Genomic DNA, 22905 nt, shown 5'->3' with positions numbered 1-22905 from the left:
TGGAGAATTCAGATATTCCTTCTAACTCTAATATCGGAAATAATTCTCTCCAATCGAACTGAGCAATGGAAGATGGATTTGCTTTATTACGACAGGAGTTTCTGTTGAAACTAATTTTGGTCAATTTTCCTTCATTGCAGAATATTTGCCTTTTCAATGCAATAGGCAGCAAAGAATTTGTTGAAAGCTGATCTTCAAATTCTGACTCGCAACAAATCAAAATTCTTCGTAATTGGTGACTTCAATGCCAAACACCGTTCATGGAATAATGCTCAAAGCAATTCCAACGGCAAAATTTTATTTGAAGATTGTTCTGCGGGATATTATACTATTCAATATCCCAATGGCCCTACTTGTTATACTTCCAGTCGAAATCCTTCTACAATTGATTTAGTTTTAACGGATTCAAGTCAGCTGTGTGGCCAATTGGTAACTCATGCTGACTTTGACTTTGACTCTGATCACCTTCCTGTGACATTTGAAATCTCACAAGAAGTTATTTTAATCCAATCAGCTCTACTTTTAATTATCATAGAGCTGATTGGGATTTATATCAAACATATATCGATAGGAATTTTGATGTTATTATTCCTTTGATACCAAAAGTGATGTTGACAATGCCCTCGTATCTTTGACAAATTTAATTGTCGAAGCCAGAGGCATTGCAATTCCTAAATGTGAAATTAAATTCAACTCCATTATTATTGACGACGATCTTCAGCTACTGATCCGTCTTAAAATGTGGAGGCGAAGGCAATACTAAAGAACTCGCGATCCCGCGTTGAAAGTTATTTGGCGAGATTTGCAAAATGAAATTAAAAAACGTTTCGCTATTCTGAGAAATACCAACTTTGAGAATAATGTCACGAAGTTGATCCCAGTTCGAAACCCTTTTGAAATAACCGAAAATTCTTAAAAACCTCAAAAGCCAATTCCAGCGCTTAAAGAGGGAAATAAAATTTTATTAATAAATGGCGAAAAGGCTCAAAAACTTGCTCAGCAGTTCGAGAGTGCCCATAATTTTAGTCTAGGTCTCACTAGTCCAATTGAGGATCAGGGTATGCGGAGCTTCGAAGACATTCTCAACCAAGATAATGTTTTTGACCCTTCGTTGGGAAACTAATTTGGATGAAGTGAGATCTATTACTAGAAAATTTAAAAATATGAAAGCCCTGGGTGATGATGGTATTTTCTACATACTTATCAAAAACTTCCTGAGAGCTCTTTATCCTTTTGGTTAATTTACTTAACAAATGTTTTCAATTGGCATACTTCCCAGATAAATGGAAAACGCCAAAGTTGTTCCAATTTTGAAGCCGGACAAAAAATCCAGAAGCTGAGGCTTCTAGTTATGCCCAATCAGTTTGCTTTCTTCAATAAGCAAACTGTTTGAAAAGATTATTTTAAATAGAATGATGGTTCATATTATTGATAATTTATTTTTTGCTGATGAGCAATTTGGTTTTCGCCATGGGCATTCAACCACTCATCAGTTATTAAGAGTTACGAACTTAATTCGGCTCAACAAATCTGAAGGATATTCGACTGGAGTTGCTCTTCTTGATATAGAGAAAGCATTTGACAGTGTTTGGCATGAAGGTTTGATTGTAAAATTGATGAATTTTAATTTTCCTCTGTACATTATTAAACTGATCCAAAATTATTTATCAGATCGCTCACTGCAGGTAAACTATCAGAATTCTAAATCTGATAGATTACTTGTAAGAGCTGGTGTTCCCCATAGCAGCATACTGGGGCCCATTTTGTATAACATTTTTACTTCTGACTTACCTGATTTACTACCAGGGTGTCAAAAATCTTTGTTTGCAGATGACACAGGTCTCTCAGCCAAAGGGCGTAGCCTTCGTGTCATTTGTAGTAGATCGCAACGCAGTTTGGATCTTTTTTCCACTTACTAGCAAAAATGGAAAATTTCCCGAATGCTTCCAAAAACCATCTAGCAGACATATTGTTCCTATGAATGGGGTTCCAATTAATTGGTCTAGCGAAGCTAAATATTTAGGACTTCTGCTAGATCAAAATTAACTTTAAAAATCACATTGAAGGCCTTCAAGCCAAATGTAATAAATATATTAAGTGTCTATATCCACTTATAACAGAAAATCAAAACTTTGTCTTAAGAACAAACTTTTGATTTACAAACAAATTTTAGACCTGCTATGTTGTATGCTGTGCCAATATGGACTAGTTGTTGCAATACCAGAAAGAAGGCACTCCAGAGGATTCAAAATAAAATTCTGAAAATGATTCTGAAGTTGCCTCCGTGGTATAGTGCGTACCAATGAACTTCATAGAATTTCTAATATTGAGAAATTGCAATAAATGTCCAACAAAATAATTTCCAATTTTAGACAACAATCGTTGCATCTTCTCGCACTTAGCCAAGACACCAACCTTATATGGCGCTTATATAGTTCGATTATATTTTCTTCATAGCTTTTAAACGCAATGGTCGATCGTAATCAAATTCAATAGTGATCAACAAGGCTTTATCCCCTGTCGAATGCAACTTGTTGCGAGAAAATCGGTTAAGAATTTCTATATGAAAAAGTGGCTATTGTTTTTCGGTTTTCGTGTGCACACACACACATACACACGGACAGACATACATTTATTCAGCTCGACGAACTGAATCGATTGGTATATAACATCATGGATCTCCGAGACTTCTATAAAAAAATCGATTTGTTTGGAGTGAAAGGTACAACTTTGTTGTACGAGAAAGGTACAAACAGATTAGCATCTGCCTCAAATGTAGTATGTTCAAAACGCGCATAAATGCTATACGAACATTGGACTTGGACCATGCTCGATGTGACAAGCAATTGAAGCTCTAGTCGTGTTAGATGGATGAAGGGACATTGCTGCTTCGCAGAATAGTAATCATTTTTCTAAGTCTAGTAATTTTGCATTCGTATATCATGAGGCTAACACGATGATACTTTTATGCCCAGGGAAGTTGAGAAAATTTCCAACCCGGAAATTTCCTAGACTTTCCTAGATCGGAAATTGAACCCAGACACGATCAGCATGGTCCTTCTTTGATTAGCCGCACATTTATGGCTAAGGAGGAGTGTGATAGATGTTGATTCAATGTTTTCAGTTTAGATTTAAACTAATAAAATGACACGAATGTAGCTCGTAGTCTAAAGGCTGTAGAGGGTACAAAGACCACCACTACAGAGAGCGCAAAATGCTGGATATTAACATTATAACTTATCCGACTGAATATTTTCGAAAAAAGGGGAAGGATGTGATATTATCTTAAATTTGAAAGGAACTATACAATATTTTTTATATATATTAAAACTCATTTATTACACAATTGTACAATTTTGATTATTTAATAAGTTAACATTATGCAGTAGTTGGAAATGATATTTAATGTAGCTCCTAAAACAGAGCCAGATTCCGTATCAATGACTACAACTAACGCTTAGTGTACTGCTCCATGATATAGTGTAAAACTACTCAACTAAGAATATTCATTTGACGAGGACAATGTTCAAAATTGAATAATGTGTTTGTTAAATGTGTTACCTCATTGATCTTTCTGCTGCAAGGATAATTCATTTCAAAAATTCTACTTTTAACAGCTATCTAAGCTTATTAGCAAGATTTGAAAATGAAATTAAAAATCATCTCTAGAGTTTGCTGATTCGTTTTCAAGAGGTACAGTTAACTCATGTGCTGTTTGAAGTGTAGTGATGTTTACATAACCAGGCTAATAATTGCTCCGTCTAGTGGCAATGATTGTGTCTCCTCGAGAGCATTCAACATTATTATTTTCCTTCTTCGAATCCATGTCAGAGAGCTTTACGTTACGTGGAGAATTGCTGCACATTGCGGAGATAGACATCAAACGGTTGGAGAGGGGTCACTTCTAAATGGTTGCACATCAATAGGTGCAGCTAGTTCAGCTGTGTAATTTTTTCGCTTTACCCACAAACATGTGTTTGAGATTTGGAGGACTAAATCATAGGCCGAGGCGGGTAAACTTATATAAACTTTCACTTTCGTGGTCGCTCACTAATGGATTATTTACTGTCCAATGGTGATGGTATTATGTGTCTGCCTGAAGGCCCACAATGCGCCAAATGAAGAACGTCATCTGGCACGGATGTCGCACACACATATTAATGAGTCGCAACTACGGCGAATTTAAATGATATTCGGTGTTACTTAAGTGGGTTCATCGCCCTCCTTGTAACGGAGCGAAAGAGAAAGAAAATAATATGTACAACCGGTTGGAGTTTATGGAAACAATGAATTGGTGGACATGCTCGCTAATAAAACTCACCGCCACTTTTCCTTATGTTTGACTATCGGAAGATCAACGGGAGCCAGCGTACAGACGAAACAGTTATGATTATGCCTTCTTTTGATGCTCTTTCGTGCCTTCATACTACTAAGTCGACAATCACCTTTGGTCTTGGTCTACAATCATTGGCGTTTCTACTCTAGGAGGCAATCAGATGAAAGAGAGTGCACTTTATAGATTGTGCCATATAAAGTTTATTTCTTTGTTTCTTTTTCCCTAGCAGCATAAACAGTTATTTAGCAGTTTTGGCATTCGTGATTTTTAAATAACCTCGTTTTGTATTAGCTTGGTTTTATTTTTCACTTATAGTGCTAAATAAAATTCATTCAAATCGAAATTAAAATATTTGAATCAATGAATCAGCAGATAATTTAATCGATGTAACTGAAAGGGTAACAAATAGTAGTGCACCGGAAGAGCTATCGACGATTTCCTTGCAAACAGAGTTTTCTTTTATTCAAATTATCTGCTTTAACGCCAATTTAGCTTCGAACACATGTAAAATTTACAGAGTGCACTGAATACCGCGTGTCTCGACTTCTGAACGTAATAGTTTTCTCTCGTCATGGCAGTTTCTCTCTCTTTCGTGATCTCTGTTGTTGCTTCTCCTAGTTTTGACTGCCAATGTGCCAAATAACTGCGGGAGAGCGCTGAGCACTGATAGTTCAAAACGTAATTATTCTTCACTGATACACGGCGTTGAGTGAGAAATCTTGCTTTTACGTGACTAACGCAATGTCTTCCGCTTTTAAAACTGTTGAACCAAACGGTTTTGCCTCGTCTTTGTGCTATTTTCTTTCCTGACACTCTAGTAATGAATTACGCATGTGGGAGTGAGTGATCTATCACAAGCCTTGATATTGAGATGTTATTCCCCTACGTTGTTTCTTCTTCTTATTATTATCATTTCCTGGTCTTGTTTGATCGTATATTAGTCATAGCTGGCATGCAGTAGCGATACCGCACTGTGACGACAATTAAAATACGAGCTGAACTTCGTTGGGCTGACTATGATGATACTGATCGATAACCAAGATGAAGCGCCACAATAGCGCGAATACTTCGGCTTAGGGTGTGCAAACGGCACCTTCCATGTAAGACCACGAACCAACACTCGGTTCAGCAATTACTTTCGCAACGCACGCTCCCGGACCCGCGTTGTTGGTGATTGCGGCATTGGCAACGATACAATAACGAAGCACACATCACAACGTGTACGGATCACAGGAGTATGAATTTTTAATTGCTAATACTTGGCGTCGTAATCTAGTGCTTGTTGGAGCAGCAGTAGTTATACAGTCATAGTTAGATAACCACGTTGCGTGTGTTGTAGCTGAGTCAGGGTGCTGTCGGAGTCTTTCGCCTGGGCCGCACAGAAGTCCGGGGTTGAAACAGAACGCGACAGGTTGCCAAAGCTGAATATCGAAACCAACGAAGTTATTCGGTCAATGCTCTCTACCGAAGGTGTATGAGGAAGGCTGCTATCAGCTTGACGACAAGATAAATCTTCAGCTTCCAATTGGTTGTTGACAGATTCGGCCAAGGAACAAGATTCAGGATTGGAGACAGCTTCAGCGTTTTCTTGATTGGCGTTGCTAATTTCATCCACACTGCTATCCGACTCGGATTTAAGTCGTTTGGGAAGGATGGATTGCACTGCTTCCTCTGTTTCCCATTCAGTGGCTTCACGTCTCCGCTTGTTGCTGTTTTCAGTACTGCTTTTCTCCACTTTCTTCACGTCCAAATCAAAGTACGACACCGATGAAGAATCTTCGTCGCCCCTCTCATCGCTAAGCGATGGTGGGCTATTTTCCTTGTCTTCATTATCGCTCTCATCGTTATTTTCACTTGACGCATACGATTCAGACTCATCGCTATCCTCACTTTCACTACAACTTTCGTCATCCACATTATTCACTGAAGCTGCAGCTGCTGCCGCCGCGGTTGCTGCAGCCGCATTCCGTTGCTTCTCCATCTCCAACTCCATGCACTTGTTCTGTTGAAGGTAGTGACCAGGAACAATATGGTATGGTTCCTCCATGAAAATGTACCGCGCTTTATGCAGCACGGTAGCTATAAGCAAATTTTATGCAATGATACCCCTCCACGACACACTCGCGATTGGGCTATATTGGCCAACGAAATGCCACTTAGTCGTTGCGCTTCTGCCATGGTATCAATTTTGATTGCTCTGAACGTATCGTCGTCAGATTGCGTAGGACCGTTGCTTGACGTCACTCCGTCGCTTCCTGGTACAAAGATATCCGATGACTCACAATGGTCGCTAGCAGCGCAGCTTCCAACCTATCTCGCCATTCTGTCCGCATATAACACTTTATCAATGATCTTCCACCACGCACACAAAAGGCAACAATCCAATGTCGCACGAGTCACTAACAACTGGCGCTTTCAAATCAGCAAAGCCACAATTCGTATGTATTCAAGTATAACACTCAACACCAAAGTTCACGTCTGCTTCTGATTCAGTCTGTTTTCTTTTGCCTTATTGCTTCCGGAACACTTTGCGCTCAATTTGTCGTATCGCCCGATCTCGTGCCCTTCTTCTCTCACGCGCTTGTTTGTTTGTATGTATGCTCATTAGCAATTATTCACTTTCCTCTCGCTTCCCAACCGCACGAGAGAGCACCGAAACATAAATCTTCTCTGTTTTCACCCCACACAAAAAATCAATCGACAAGAGCGAGGGTCACGCTGATCTGCACCGTTCAGAAGACGAAACTAAATTGAAAGTTTTGTGCGCGCTTGCATATATTTATAAACTCCACGAAGGTGACGTCACGGCCTACATTTTTTACGTGTGTATTTATTTCCAGCGAAGGCAAGCAGCAAGTGAGTAAAGATAATACAAAGAGGAAGAGCGACAGCCTTCAGCGTACCGTACGTTAAGTATACGTATCTCTTCTACGGACGAGAGGCGCGAGAATCCGATCGTTCGTCTTCGCGCGCGACACGAAGGAATCTGCAATCGTGTTTTTCAAGCGCAGTTTTTTTTCTGTTCCTCCCATTCACAATTGTATGTGTAAACAAAGCGATAAAATGCGATGATTAACCCTATACACTTCGGGGCGTCTGGTGCGGGCTGTTGATGCTGCTGTTATTGCTGCCCCGTTGCGGCTGTCACAGAAAAATTCCGCTTTACACACTTTCGGCTTTTGCCCACCGCAATCGGTAGTCTCGGGAGTCAAGTCAGGTTTTATAAAATTAGTGCGGGAGCTGCGACCGTGGGAATTTTTCTGTTTTTTTAGAGGTTAATTAAAGTTATATTTTTTTTTCATGGAGTAAATAATTGTATGCCACTAGGTGTATTCGTAGAAATACTTGATACTAATTACATTTTATTATGTTTGCCTTAGATGAATTTGTCTCCAATTCTGTCTCAATGATGTTTAGTGAATAGAGATTTATTATTCATATTTTATATGTTTATTGTAAACTAAGTGAAGCATATCGCATAAATTGAAACTGTGGACATCTTAAAACGGTTCACACTTAAAAATCATGTTTAAAGGTCAGCGTTAGCGAAAAGAAAGACAAATTTAGTTCAACCGGAAATTTATTATCAATTGAGGGGATGCAGAAAGGTGTAAGTGACATTTTGGTCAAATTTTAGTTGATAATAGCAAAAAAGCTTTGATTTTAAAGCTTTGAGGGAATGTATTGATATCATTTGTACGTTGTTGCTGCCTCCGCTGCAATCGCTTGACAAAATTCATCCAGGCCAGAATTGTTGGCCTCAGGAACATGGATTTCTCCAATAGGATCCGCGCTCTTCCAGGCTGTACTAAGCCATTCTTGAAATTGACTAAAATTCTAAGCCTTTAATTCCATTAGACAACGACGGCTCTAAGGATCGCTTGATAACTCCTTCAGAGAAAACCGCCGAAATAGGTCTTCACTTTGTCAGCTCACACAACCTTGGACAGAACATCGTCAGTCCATATGAAGTAGCCGTTAACGAGCATGTTAAATCCATCTTACTCCCAACGACTTCTCGAAGGAGTTGGAAATCTCAGCTGGTGAATTGACGGCCTATACACTACTAAAAATCCACACATATTTATTGGCAAAAATCCATAGATTTAACTTATGACCCGAGCAGCACAAGTCAGACTAAAATGGTTGCAGCAACTTGATAGTGACCAAATCAAGTCGCATATCCGTTGCAGTAATCTATGTGGGACATGTGTGCTACTTGGGGATGTATATCAGCGCACACATAACCATTCTCCACGCGAACTAGTAATAAAATATATATCCAAATAACTTTATGTGTGGTCTCGAATAAGCAATTATTTAATTTATGTGTGGTTGTATATCGATTATACTAGGGTGGAGCTATTGCAAAAACTGCAAGAATTTGTGTACTTGGGCTGGTGACTGGTGACTGCCGAAAATGATACCAGCAGAGAAATTCGGAGACGCATAGTGGCTGGAAATCGTACATACTTTGACCTGCAAGACGCTCCGATCGAATAGAGTTCGCCGCCGTACCAAACTGACAATCTACAAAACGCTCATTAGACCGATAGTCCTCTACGGACACGAGACCTGGACTATGCTCGTGGAGGATCAACACGCACTTGGAGTTTTCGAAAGGAAAATGCTGCGTACCATCTATGAAGGGGTGCAGATGGCGGACGGTACGTGGAGGAGGCGAATGAACCACGAGTTGCATCAGCTGTTGGAGAACCATCCATCGTTCACACCGCGAAAATCGGAAGACTGCGGTGGGCCGGGCACGTAGCCAGAATGTCGGACAGTAACCCGGTCAAAATGGTTCTCGACAATGATCCGACGGTAACAAGGCGAAGGCGAAGTGCGCAACGAGCAAGGTGGATCGATCAGGTGGAAGATGATTTGCGAACCATCCGTAGACTGCCTGGCTGGCGACGAGCAGCCATGGACCGAGCCGAATGGAGAAGACTCTTATATACCGCACAGGCCACTTCGGCCTTAGTCTGAATAAATGAAATGAGCTATTGCAAAAAAATTATAACGGCGACACATATATCTTATATAGATATTTTTGGCAGTGTACCAAATCATCGACAGCATCCTGATTCTCGAACTCAAATATATGAGTGCTCAGTTCTTCGAGCACCTTTCGCTTATCAGTGTTTCCGTCTTAGCTACTTCTCATGGTCCTGGAAGTGAGCGAAAGTCATCCTAACACAGATGAATGGCCTAGGGCCAAACACTAAATATGTAAAACCATTGTTAAATCACAAACATGAACTAAATAAAAGAATTTAAGTAAAACTGAATCGATATCCATCCAGTGGTGGAAGAATATCAGTCGGTTCAATACCAATGTACAGCGTCGATGCAAATTTTTGCCAATCGATATTCCTCGTGAGGTCGAAAGGAATTTTAACTGGCTCTGATCGCTGATAGCCATTCTTGATTGTAGTGACTATCGGCATGTGCTCACTACCATGGGGATATTGGATTTACCCTCCTCGTACATATTGTGAATTTGAGCATAAAGACAGCTCTATTCGACTTTTTTGGTCTTGGAGTTAAAGAGGCTGCACTCATAACAAAGAGATGAAGTGTCAAAATTTGAACAGCGCATTTGCTGTCAAATCGGTTGTTCCAATCGAGCACAAGGTTGTTAAAGGTAGGAGTATTGCGTCTCTATGTTTTTAATCCAGGCTCGTTACTTGGAGTCTTATTGGAGTTACTTCACCTGTGTTCAAAATATTTAAGTTGTAATCGTCGCATATATCATAAAAAACGGGCACCATGCTCAGGTATTTTAGCTCCAAGCGAATAATAATTTGTTATGCGTTTGGTATTGTGTTATTATCGCAAAGGTTGCACCTTATGCGACGCACAGGAAAAAAAAAATTGTCCCACTACAATATGTTCCCACTATACTGGCATGCCTATCATTGGCACACAGTGCAGGTCAATGTTTTGTATCATGTATTTGAACTAGAAAGCAAACCGAATATTATCGTATTACATAAATATAAAATAGTTTGACTAAATTTATTGAACTCTATATTCAAATCAAAATATATTCAGCATGATATTGAGAATAATAATTGAGATAGTGCCGCTTTATATTACACACGAATTAAACCTTCGTGTACAAATTATTTTGGACTTCACTGTACGGTCGACAGGGGTATTGTTTACATTCTTAGGATATTTTCACAATTCGAATCAAACCCGCTAGTGTATAATCAACACGATAAATATCAATTACCACGGTAATTATTCATGTTACTACAGGTCATAAATACCTGATATCTAAAGATTTAAGATTTTCAAGTTTGGCCCTTTGCACCACCGGAGGTGTACAGGATCCATAAGTAAAAGTTAAAGATTTAATATTATTTTGAATTACAGGTTCTGAATCATGGCGGACTGGGAAGAAACACCGGTTCTCCAGAAGTCGCTGACGAAATGGACATGGAGGAAGAGTACTTTTTCGATAATTGTGCAGAAGACTCCTTTCGATATTCACTCCTCGGATGATGCGTCAACTGAAATGATTTCATCAGAAACACGGAGGTTATGGATTTTGCCTCAGATTTTCCAGATGAAGTGACAGGCGGCTCGAGAGAAGGCTCATGCCAGCGGATCGAATAACAGCTCCTGCGGTAGCTCGGTCGATAAAGTGGACTCTTCGGAACATGATTTGTTTGTTTGTACTCTACTAGTTTACAAGCGTGAATTCAAGGGCCAAACATCGGGAGTTGATATTGCACGCTGGGAGTTATCTGCGAACAGTAGAGATGATTTTCTGGCCAATATATGGAACTTGGCGAATTCTTGCACCGGGAAATAAGTTTTGAGTCGAATAGAGTCGAGATGATAGTACAACTCCAAAGTGGCATTCCAAGGAGAAACCTACAATGGAAGACTTAAAAATTTTGCACTGTTTCAGTCTGGTCGGCGCTATTACAAGATGGAAAACTTGCAAGATGTTAAACATAATTTGTTGCAAAATTGGCGTGATAAGGAAATATCACTTTACCTTCATATATATTCATTGAGTGCTAGCAATCGTGCAGTATGGAATACCGTTAAACAACAGCTCATTGATCCAAGTGACCAGGATCGTGTTGGCGCTGCTAGCACACAGGTCGTTCTTGAATTGACAGAGGAGCTGAGAAAGCTTCACGGTGAGTATCTTGAAGTCCACGGAATGGCTGCTCCTGGCTTATAAAAGATCATCTATGATGCAATATCCACCACAGGCGTTGGCGGGTTTATTCGCTGCGAAAGAAGGTACACGCTTTCGACACATTACGAGCGTCGATGAACACCGGAATTAATTGATTGAATCATCGAATCGAAACGAAACGATTGGAGCTTCGAGAACTTACCAGTAACCTTCTCAACGCCATGAAGACATCAATAGTGGTCCACGAGGATGACATAGGTGAGGATTTGAGAAATCATATTACAGATTGTCCGGACGTCGATCATGCAGAATAGAAGCGCAGTTTTCTTTAAAAGTTTTTATTGATTACATATATTCCTTGCAGAATAAAAAACAACAAAGCAACAAATATAACATGTTTCTTCTCTTCATTTCTGATCTACAGAATCGCTGGGAATTGCTACAGTAGGATCAAATTTTCCCCTTAGATATCCGCATTTGCTGAACAATCCATCTGTATGAGGCAAACTGAGACATTATGTTTGCAACAAATCTTTTTATATTCGTGCAATTATTCTCACTATATACCTTTTGCATTTTTTTTTTGATGAAACCAAAAAATAATCTCAACAGGGTTATAATAGGGAGTGTAAGCTTTGGTAGGAAAATAGGAAATACTCCCAATGACCTAAGGTAGTAAATAATATTAATAATCATCATGTATTCTAGCGCCATCCAGTATATAAATATAATGGGTGCCAGGATAAGTTTATATTAGCAACCCTATAACCAGAGACCGGCGGAGTGAAAAACTGACGAAATGGCAACGTATGAAAATGCATGAAATCGTTTAAATTATACTGGCAGCACTTGAACTTTTTGGTTGCATCTTATGGAAGCAAAAAGTAAAAAAGTCAAATTGGAACCGCTTTTGACGGTTCGATTGGAAACAAGATGGCGTTTTGCCTATCTCTTATTCTAGTATTTCTAGTTTATACGCGTCTACTCTGTAGTGCCAATTGACGACAATGCTCGAAAAACTTGAAGCGCGTGAATGTACCATCAGTATAGCAGCACTCAACCATTCCTTGTTGGCCAATCATGCACAGGCCAAGAGACTCTTGGTTTCCGCACGAACGCTCCGCGTACTACAAGCCGTTGTCCTTTAGCAGAATATCCTTTAGTACGCAGCATACCGCGATTGTCGAAAGATATTGCTGTTCCACTTCATACTTTTTCGGCTGTTCGGCCACATTGAGAGTTTACGTGGAAGTCAATGTCAACTTCTCCACGAACAGCCTAGATAGCCGTGTGGTGTCGGCAGCTGGTTATCTGGCTAAGAATAACATTACGGATTGCCTGTTCCAGTGGTAAAAGTCCACCATACAGGTGACCCCTAATTTTCGGTGTGATGCGGCTTTATGCTTACCGTGCCTACGAATGAATGGTTGCTAACACTTAAATCATTTCGGTGAATTTTTTTGACTCACTGAAATCTCAACAGCAGATTTGTTCGGTAATTATTTCACCGATTTTCTGCGGTATTTTCCTTTGTTCAACTGTCAAACCACCAAAAATCTGTAAAATTTTTACCGAACAGTTCTGCTGTTGAGATTTCGGTGAAATTTTACAGAAATCTGGGATTTATTTTAAGTGTGTAGGGGGTCTAATAAGAACCTAACTGCAAACGGAGCCTGTGAAGCACCAGGGCCCCTTCACAGTATTTTAGCCCTCGCTGCGCTAACTGGAGCTATGGCGTAGTTGACTTTTTACTTCCGAGATATATCGGCTACTCTTATTCAACCTCACCGTGAGGTTAAATAAGAGTAGGGTTATGAATATGTGTTTTAATTAGTTTTCAAATAAATTGTCACCTATATGGATTCGCATTATGCGTTTTTTACAATGTGCTTTGTGTATGTTAACCTATATGGATTCGCATTATGCGTTTTTTCACAGTGTACTCTGTGTCTCGTCCTTGACGTTTGGCTTCGGCTACTCTTAAGCTGAGACGAGACCCGCAAAGACGCTGCTTCTTTTCTCTTGTTTTGACACTTGTTCTTCTTTTCATCACAGTTGACCATCGAGTTTCAACTGTTTACTTGACTGTTTCAATAAGCCCCAGGTGGACCCTTCTGAGCACAATAAAAGTGTATCCAATTCACGAAATAGTTAATTCATTTTCATAAGGATTTTTATACCGGGAACAAAACACAGGTTTATTACTGATTATTAACAAGCTAAACGGAAGGTTTGGAATACTCGTTAAAGTAAAAAGTCTTGGTAAAACAAAATGATGTGGAATATTTTATTTGGGATACCAATACTTTCACTCAAAAAGCTGCTGGTTGCACCTGACAGTTCGTGACAGCAGTTGACTGGCAGCAGCTGAAGTTATATTTTTTCCTCTTTGCAGGTCTCGTCTCAGCTCATAAGGTGCCGTCAGACGTTGCAAGCTAAATCACTCGCAACGAGCATTTTGCTCGCAGAAAGTGACAACTGTCAAAAATTTTCCTGTCTGACTACACTGAAAGTGATTGCATGCAAACAAATGACAACTCGTAAGCAAACGCTCGCTTGCAATGTGTGACTGCTAAGCGTTAAAATTTTCAACTCACAGAAACGAAATTGCGCTTGCTAGTGCAGCACTAGCAAATTTTTCGCTCGCAAAATGAAAACGTTTTCAGGTGGCAGTGTTGCACTGCAAAAATAGGAATGAAATTAGATTTTGTGGCCGAAAAACAAGTTTTTCGTTTTGTTTATATTTGCATGAGAGTAAATCTGTCATTTGCTTAAAGTAAGAAATTGCTACGTGTGACTGCAATTGGTGAGTGCTCTCAGAAATCATTCGCTCGCACGACTGATTTGTTTGCAACGTCTGACGGAGCTTTATTCAACCTCACCGTGAGGTTAAATAAGAGTAGGGTTATGAATATGTGTTTTAATTAGTTTTCAAACAAATTGTCACCTATATCGATTCGCATTATGCGTTTTTATACAATGTACTTTGTGTATGCTACCTATAGAGTAGAGTGGGGCAAGAGTACGCACTTAGTTTTCAATCGATCATGTGGCCCTTATGAAGCAAGCTTCTGCATATCAAATCAGTGTCGATGATTCATATACTCTTCCTTTATGTTACCCAGTGGAAAAAATATTGAAATTATTGAGATTCATTTTAGTAGAACCTTTATTGCAAGACAAGTGAAAAACGCACTCTTACCCAACCGGTGGGGTAAAAGTGCGCATCGGGTGGGGTAAGAGTATGCATTTATCCAATCATGTGCTTTAAGTATATATTAACACAAATAAGAGTTAATAACATTTAATTGATGTTTAATGAGCATATATTAAGGAATGTTTAAAGATTACGTAACTCTTAAAGGGAGAGGGGGTCCTGAAAATGTGCACTTTCATACGAAAACCATTGTTTTTTTTATATATACAAAAAACTACAGAGGTAAAAATATATATCAGGTTTCGCGTGGCGTATACAAAGGCATTTTCCTTAAAGAAAGTCCACCAATCACGTAACGTAAATTTTGACTATTTCATCACACCAACCTCAATTCTCCCCCTATCTTACACTATTTGTATGAATCTTCTAAAATTATATGGATCGTCACAAATCTCGCAACCCTCCCAGCTAAACGTTGCGTAATTTAAGAATGTTTCTTTTGATTTAATGAAGATATTATTTAGATGAAGTTGTGTTTTCGTACTATGTTTTAGGTGTACAACAAGTCCTAATACTATTTCATTATTTCGCTTCAGTGCTTTGTTCGCTAAGTCCTTTCTAACACCGAACTACTTCAACTTATCCTAAACTTGTGATAATTTCTGAATTCTGTCCCTTTTTTATTATTTGTGGATCTTAACGCTTTGGAAGCGGTCTTATTTTGGCCGGAGATACGGGTTTGACATCATAACTTGAAGATTCATATGCGTACTCTTGCTCCACCGGTTCCTGCGTACTTTTTACCCCACAGTCCCAAAAAATTATTCAAGTAATGGTTTTGACTTCTGAAAACCAACTGGATTGGTGTTCTGTACCATAAAGTACTCTATACAATAGGTTATCGAAATGGTATAGTGTTCACCTAATTCAACGTATATATGGTCATGAAATACTAGTTTCGGAAATCCAATTATTTTTAGCAAAATGACCAAAGTTATCTAACTCCATATCTCCCTTGTTGTTTATTCAAATCGTTTACAATTACACATGATAATAGTTGGCTAGAATACCTGTCAAACTGATGCAGTGCTGCTAGTTTACCTTTATTGTTACTTCAAAATCGAAAACGTACTCTTACCCCACGCGCACTCTTGCCCCACTCTACTCTATGGATTCGCATTATGCGTTTTTCACAGTGCACTCTGTGTTTCGTCTTTGACGTTCGTCCATTGTTACGTCCTCTAAGTTTTTGTGACACCTCTTCTTAGTCCCTAGCTGAATGCGTGTGAGTCTAACATAATTGGCTTTCCTATAAATGGTTCCATTCTCCTTTCCAACTTCACTCTCTCTTCCTTTCCCCTTTTCACTTCCTTTTCCGTCAGGTAAATGATGAGAAAGGCCAGTGAAGGCGATGGCACAAATCTCCCAAATTGAGGGGAACGTGCCTCCTGAGCCGACGTTCTGATACCTGATACCTGATATCAGTATAGCAGCACTCAACCATTCCTTGTTGGTCAATCATGCACAGACCTAGAGACTCTTGGTTTCCGCAATGAACGCGCCGCGTACTACAAGCCATTGTCCTTTAGCAGAATATCCTTTAGTGCGCAGCATACCGCGATTGTCGAAAGATATTGCTGTTACACTTCATACTTTTTCTATGCTATTTGGCATGGCATTCTACGATGACAACGCCAATTACTAGAATTTTGTTTCAGTGTATTGAAGATTTGCAGGCTGGCGGTAGAACTTTGACAGCTGCGGTAGAACTTCTTTGCGGAATCCGCCAAATGGGAAAATTTTGAAAAGATCCGCAATATTTCATCGATAAACAACAGGTTGCTGTAAGTCCAATCAATTGACTTCATTTCTGCTGAAAATCGATAACCGTCGCTGTCCTTGACATGGATTGCTCTGCGTTCCAGACACTTCCAGGTGAGACCTTCACTATCCAGTATTCGACAAAACCGATGATGCTGATATCTGCATATTGAATTGATCAAAAATAATTGTTTAGCCTCGTCAAGATACACAGTAGGGGTTGACGCTTATAGAGTTCAATTAGCCATGAACGTTTTTTCTTTTCCAAATTTCTTAGAATAGCGTATACCCAAGTAATTAAAGAGTGCGTTTTTCGCTTAAGCAGCTCTGTGAAGCTAATTAAGCTGAAAAACGTACTTTTAGTAAAGAACTCTTTGGTTACTTGGGCATTGCTAACGCCTCGAATTATCCGTTTTGCTCATAACATTTTATCCAGATGTGCACGGTGGATTTTTATTATTATTTATTCAGACTAAAGCCGAAGTGGCCTGTACGGTATATGAAAGTCTTTCTCCATTTCTGCTCGGTCCATGGGCAATACATCGTCGCCCACCACGCAGCTCCACGGAGGGTTCGTAAGTCATCTTCCACCTGATCGATCCACCTTGCTCGCTGCGCACCTCGCCTTCTTGTGCCCGTCGGATCGTTGTCGAGAACCATTTTCACCGGGTTACCGTCCGACATTCTGGCTACGTGCCCGGTCCACCGCACTCGTCTGATTTTCGCGGTGTGAATGATGGATGGTTCTCCCAGCTCGTAGTATCCGCTTTGCCCATAACATTTATCCAGTTGTGCACGGTGGATTTGTATTATTTATTCAGACTAAGGCCGAAGTGGCCTGTGCGGTATATATAAAAGTCTTCCATTCGGCTCGGTCCATGGCTACATCGTTGCCAACCACGCAGCTCTACGGAGGGTCCGCACCATCTTCCACCTGATCGATCCACTTTGCCTGCTGCGCACCTCGCCTTCTTTGGTGCCCGTCGGATCGTTGTCGAGAACCATTTTCACCGGGTTACTGTCCGACATTCTGGCTACGTGCTCCGGCCCACTGCAGTCGTCTGATTTTCGCGGTGTGAACGATGGATGGTTCTCCCAGCTCGAATTATCCGTTTTGCTCATAACATTTTATCCAGTTGTGCACGGTGGATTTGTATTATTTATTCAGACTAAGGCCGAAGTGGCCTGTGCGGTATATAAAAGTCTTTCTCCATTCGGCTCCGGTCCATGGCATACACGTTGCCAACCACGCAGTCTACGGAGGGTCCGCAAGTCATCTTCCACCTGATGGATCCACCTTGCCCGCTGCACACCTCGCTTTCTTTGTGCCTGTCGGATCGTTGTCGAGAACCATTTTCCTCGGGTTACTGTCCGACATTCTGGCTACGTGCCCGGCCCACCGCAGTCGTCCGATTTTCGCGGTGTGAACGATGGATGGTTCTCCCAGCTCGAATTATCAGTTTCGTTTCATAACATTTTATCCAGTTGTGCACGGTGGATTTGTATTATTTATTCAGACTAAAGCCGAAGTGGCCTGTGCGGTATATGCGAAAGTCTTTCCATTCTGCTCGGTCCATGGGTACACGTCGCCCACCACACGCAGCTCTACGGAGGGTCCGCAATTCATCTTTCACCTGATCGATCCACTTTGCCCGCTGCGCACTTCGCCCTTCTTTGTGCCCGCGTCGGATCGTTGTCGAGAAACCATTTTCACCGGGTTACTGTCCGACATTCATGGCTGACGTGCCCGCCCACCGCAGTCGTCTGATTTTCGCGGTGTGAACGATGGATGGTTCTCCCAGCTCGTGTAGTATCCGCTTTGCCCATAACATTTTATCCAGTTGTGCACGGTGGATTTGTACATTTATTCAGACTAAGGCCGAAGTGGCCTGTGCGGTATATAAAAGTCTTCCATTCGGCTCGGTCCATGGCTACACGTTGCCAACCACGCAGTCTACGGAGGGTCCGCAATTCATCTTCCACCTGATCGATCCACTTTGCCTGCTGCGCACCTCGCCTTCTTGTGCCCGTCGGATCGTTGTCGAGAACCATTTTCACCGGGTTACTGTCCGACATTCTGGCTACGTGCCCGGCCCACCGCAGTCGTCTGATTTTCGCGGTGTGAACGATGGATGGTTCTCCCAGCTCGAATTATATCCGTTTTGTTTCATCAGCATTTTTATCCAGTTGCAGGCTGGTAGCGACCGAAGCCACTGAAAAATAGTGATTAGTGACCAAAGCTGACGAAAAAAGGGACCAAATAGTGACTTTCAGTTGCAAAAAGTGACCAAATAGTGACTTCCAATTTCAGTAGCAAGTTCGATGAGACGAAATCAAGCGTTTTTGGGTCAAAGGAGGAATAAGTTTTCCGTAATTTGTGGCGGAAAACATCTTTCACTCACAACTTTTATCTCTTAGAACAAACTCAGAAGAGAAACGACTAAGTAAAATTGTATTGCCCTCTCTTTAACCCCACGGAAATTTTACTCAATATCAGTCAAAAGCAACACTACTCAAAATTATGAGTAGTCTTGCAAGCAAATCAAATATTTACACCGCTGGAAGTGAGCGAAATATGGTTATCACCAGGGAATCAATTTTTCGTCGATGCGCATGTACGAAACAATCGACAAAAGAGAACCAACGACAAGGTTTGTTTTTGTCGGAGATAATAATGACAAAGATCCGAAAAATTTTGTCCACGACAAAAAGAAGACTAACTTTTGTATTCCGTTATTTTGCATTCTAGAGCGAATTTCGGTTTTATGCTAACGTAGTTTTCTACTTTCATGGAAATATCCACGAGAATCTAATCGCAGCGATTACGAAAATACCCTCGTATTCTCGGAAATATCAGAGCATGAAAAGGCAAAATGATTCTTGTCATATTGTGTTCAGATTTCCTGACAAATGCTTGTTTGCAAGGTGCGTTTGTCAGTAACAAACTCTTTGTTGATGACAAGGGTATATTGTTGAAGCGTTACTCGAATATTGGATCTCCCTGGTTATCACTAATAACACCTGTTTTTCTTTCCCAAAAGAAATGCTTTCTCGGCGAAAATCTGCGTGAATGAGCATTCTCTTCTCTTAAGAATAAGTGAAAATTACGATCATTGGTTTAGCTGAACACCTACTTTAGAAAGATGCGAAGAGAATTCTACGATTTGTCACTGATGACACGGAAGTTTTGGAATTTTTGGTGTGACAGGAACAACAGTACGGATCGTTTTGATAGAAAAAGCGAAACAAGAATTATGAAGATCTAAGTGTACAACGAGCCTAGGGATTGAACGTTTGACCTTCTGCTTGTAACGAGGACCATGCTCCCTGAGCTTTTAAATAAGTTTTTCCCACAAAATACGCAGATTTTTCGATTTGTTGCGTATTCACGGAAAGATTTTTGCTATACAGGAATTCGACAGCGCATTAAATCTTCAAAATTGGGAAGACTTGATCTTCTTTCTATGATATCTCATCAATAAATATTTTTTAAGAGCAAAACCCCTTCATTACATCAGTCCAATTAAAAAAATTGAGAACAAAATTATATTTGCTTGAATTTTTAGACAAATTTTTATATAGATGACTAATGAGGGAGCAAGTTCCTCTAAATTGGCAGGTAGCACTTCAAAATACAAAAAAATCCTTAAATTGTGGTGGTATAAGTTGGCAGTTTTATCAATGAAGCATCAATCTGCATATTTAGGGATTTGTGTTGTGAAATCATTTTGAAATGCATTTGGTCATTATTGGGAGAAGTTGTTCAAATTTTGCGTGGCTAACTAAAAAACTTTTTTAGAGGAAACAAAAACCAGTAAAATAATAGAGTAAATAAGGTTTTTAATCAAACAATAACTCGCTACATAACGATCATTTGTCTAGAGCATCTATTATAAAAATACGGTATAATAACACTACTTGAGTTCTTGGTAAAAACAGGGGAGATGCATGTCTACCAAGGAGCTAAGCCGTCTCCCCACCCTTTCTTGCCTTACTGTATAAAGATTGAGTTTAGAAAAAACTTTTGAAATCGACAGGTCACCTGATTGCATGATTGTGGTTTCAATTTTATAAATTGTAACGTAAAAACACAATTAAGCTACAGGTGAAAATGCCAATAAGAGCAGCGAGTTAAAATGGCTGGCGAAGTTTCTGAGCGATCATTTTTCCAAGATCCGTAGTTTTATTTTTGCCATGAACAAAGCATCATCTGATGGATACATAAAGCTTCATAAAAATAATCTTGGTCGAATAGTTTCAAAATAGTTGTTCAGCACTGACGTTATTCCGAGAAAAAGTGACTTTAGTGACTTGAGGCCGAAAAAAGTGGTTTCGTGTTATTTAGCTGAAAAGTGACCAAGTCAATAAAAGTGACCCGCTTACCAGGCCTGCAGTTGTGCACGGTGGATTTGGTATTATTTATTCAGACTATAGGCCGAAGTGGCCCAGTGTGCGGTATATATATAAAGTCTTCTCCATTCGGCTCGGTCCATGGCTGCTATCGTTGCCAACCACGCAGTCTACGGAGGGTCCGGTAAGTCATCTTCCACCTGATGGATCCACCTTGCCCGCTGCACACCTCGCTTTCTTGTAGCCTGTCGGATCGTTGTCGAGCACCATTTTCACCGGGTTACTGTCTGACATTCTACATGTGCCCGGCCCACCGCAGTCGTCCGATTTTCGCGGTGTGAACGATGGATGGTGCTCCCAGCAACTCATGCAACTTGTGGTTCATTTTGCCTCCCTCCACGGTATCAGTCTGCCATCATCTGCACCCCACCATAGATGGTACGCAGCAATTTTTCTTTCGAAAACTCCAAGTACGCGTTGGTCCTCCACGAGCAGCGTCCAGGTCTCGTGTCCTTAGAGGACCAATGTATTTAATGAGCGTTTTGTAGATTAACAGTTTGGTACGTCGGCGAAAGAGAAAGAATACAAAACTACCACTTTTTATACCAGAAATAAGTAAAAAAGTTTAGCTATGTTGCATTCGGTCTGAAAAAGTTTAGCTATGTTGCATTTGGTCTGATTATTTCCTATTGAAAATGGGCTGAATTGGATTATGGGCTTGAAAGTTATGGCCAAAATACAAAATACTACATAATGTACAAAAAGGCATTACTATTGCTAGGTGGAATAATCAGGTTTTTTAATTCAATATTCATTTATTTCTCAGCCAAGGACCATTAAAAATAATTTAAATTTTATGCTTTACAGACCTTACAAAATCAAAGAAATAAATAAAAAAAAATCCAAACATTATTTATTATTCCTTACTGAATGAATTGCGCACACTAGCTCTTGGACCGATGGCACACCGCTGATCGGATGTCGTGCACTTATTATGAGGCGAGTACCAACAAAGTGAGTGTTTTTTCCTATCTCATTTCTTAAAAACCGCGCTTGTAGACTTTGCATGATGATGCTCTTTTGCCATTATGACTTGTTTGTGCTTGGTATACTCAAACCGATGGTAGCGCCGCAATGCTATCTATGCTATGAATGAACAGCTGAATATTTGGTCAAGCTTAAACGTACTATATTCTATCTAATAATGGGCACATTTATGTAGTAGCGTGGCGCAAAATCCCGTTGGAATTTGTATAAGCGTTTTTCTGCTTTAATATTGATGAAATTCCGATTAAGCTTAACTGACGCAAATGAGTCATGAGTGATGGGTCTGACGCAAAACGGAATAACGCGCAAAGAAGGATTGCATCTTCGTTCCTTTTCAATTGGGCTGGGAGTCATCGCAGCAGACGGTTCGCTGGGTTTATTTTTCCTCTGCTAATTTGTATCAAGGTACCAATGTCACTCTATCTGGTGCAATCTGCATACATTCTTATATATTGTCGTTGCACTCGTTCTGGTAGTCAAGCGCGCGCGTGGCATTGTATATGCATCTGGAATGAAATAATACACTAATAAAAGTTTTCTTTCGCATTCTTCTACTGCGATGCACCCTATAAGTGGATTCTTGCCAAGCACCATGTAAGACGAGCGCTCGTTCAAGGGGATGAGTATCGAAAAACATGCGATCGATACTTGTGCCGAGCTTGTGAGAAATCATCGTAAATTGTCTCAACCTCATTTACCTATGCTTGAAATTACATCTTAAGAAAACCTATAAATAAAATTATCCGAGGTCAAAGTGACTTGATTATTCAATGCGCCGTTGTTCGGAGTGACTGTCCCACGCACAACAATGGTGGCACCAGTAATTATAATGGGTATTACTATCTGACAAACCAATATGGCGATGGCTAATTAACAAGATATTAACATATGCTATGACTCATGAACAACTCGGCGACAGCATCGTTCGCACATGGTTTGTGTCTCGTGCCCTTGGGTCGGTATGCAGATGCATCGTAAGGTGTTTTCAAGTTCCACTCTAAATTGAAGAAAATTACCAAAATAGTCTAC

At 40.3% G+C, this 22905-nt stretch overlaps 1 protein-coding gene and 1 pseudogene across 2 annotated transcripts in view; both read right to left on the bottom strand.

Moving 5' to 3' along the window:
• The window catches only part of LOC134226641 (cleavage and polyadenylation specificity factor subunit 1), a 94044-nt gene that overhangs the window by 20673 nt on the left and 50466 nt on the right, over positions 1-22905 (bottom strand). The gene's annotated exons all lie outside the window — the stretch shown is intronic.
• On the bottom strand, positions 3312-11757 carry LOC134222925 (uncharacterized; annotated as a pseudogene).

This window comes from Armigeres subalbatus, chromosome 3, assembly GCF_024139115.2.
Source record: "Armigeres subalbatus isolate Guangzhou_Male chromosome 3, GZ_Asu_2, whole genome shotgun sequence".
NCBI classification, from domain to species: Eukaryota; Metazoa; Arthropoda; class Insecta; order Diptera; family Culicidae; genus Armigeres; species Armigeres subalbatus.
The sequence above is the reverse complement of the archived record's forward strand: the minus strand, read 5'-3'. Positions and strand labels throughout refer to the sequence as shown.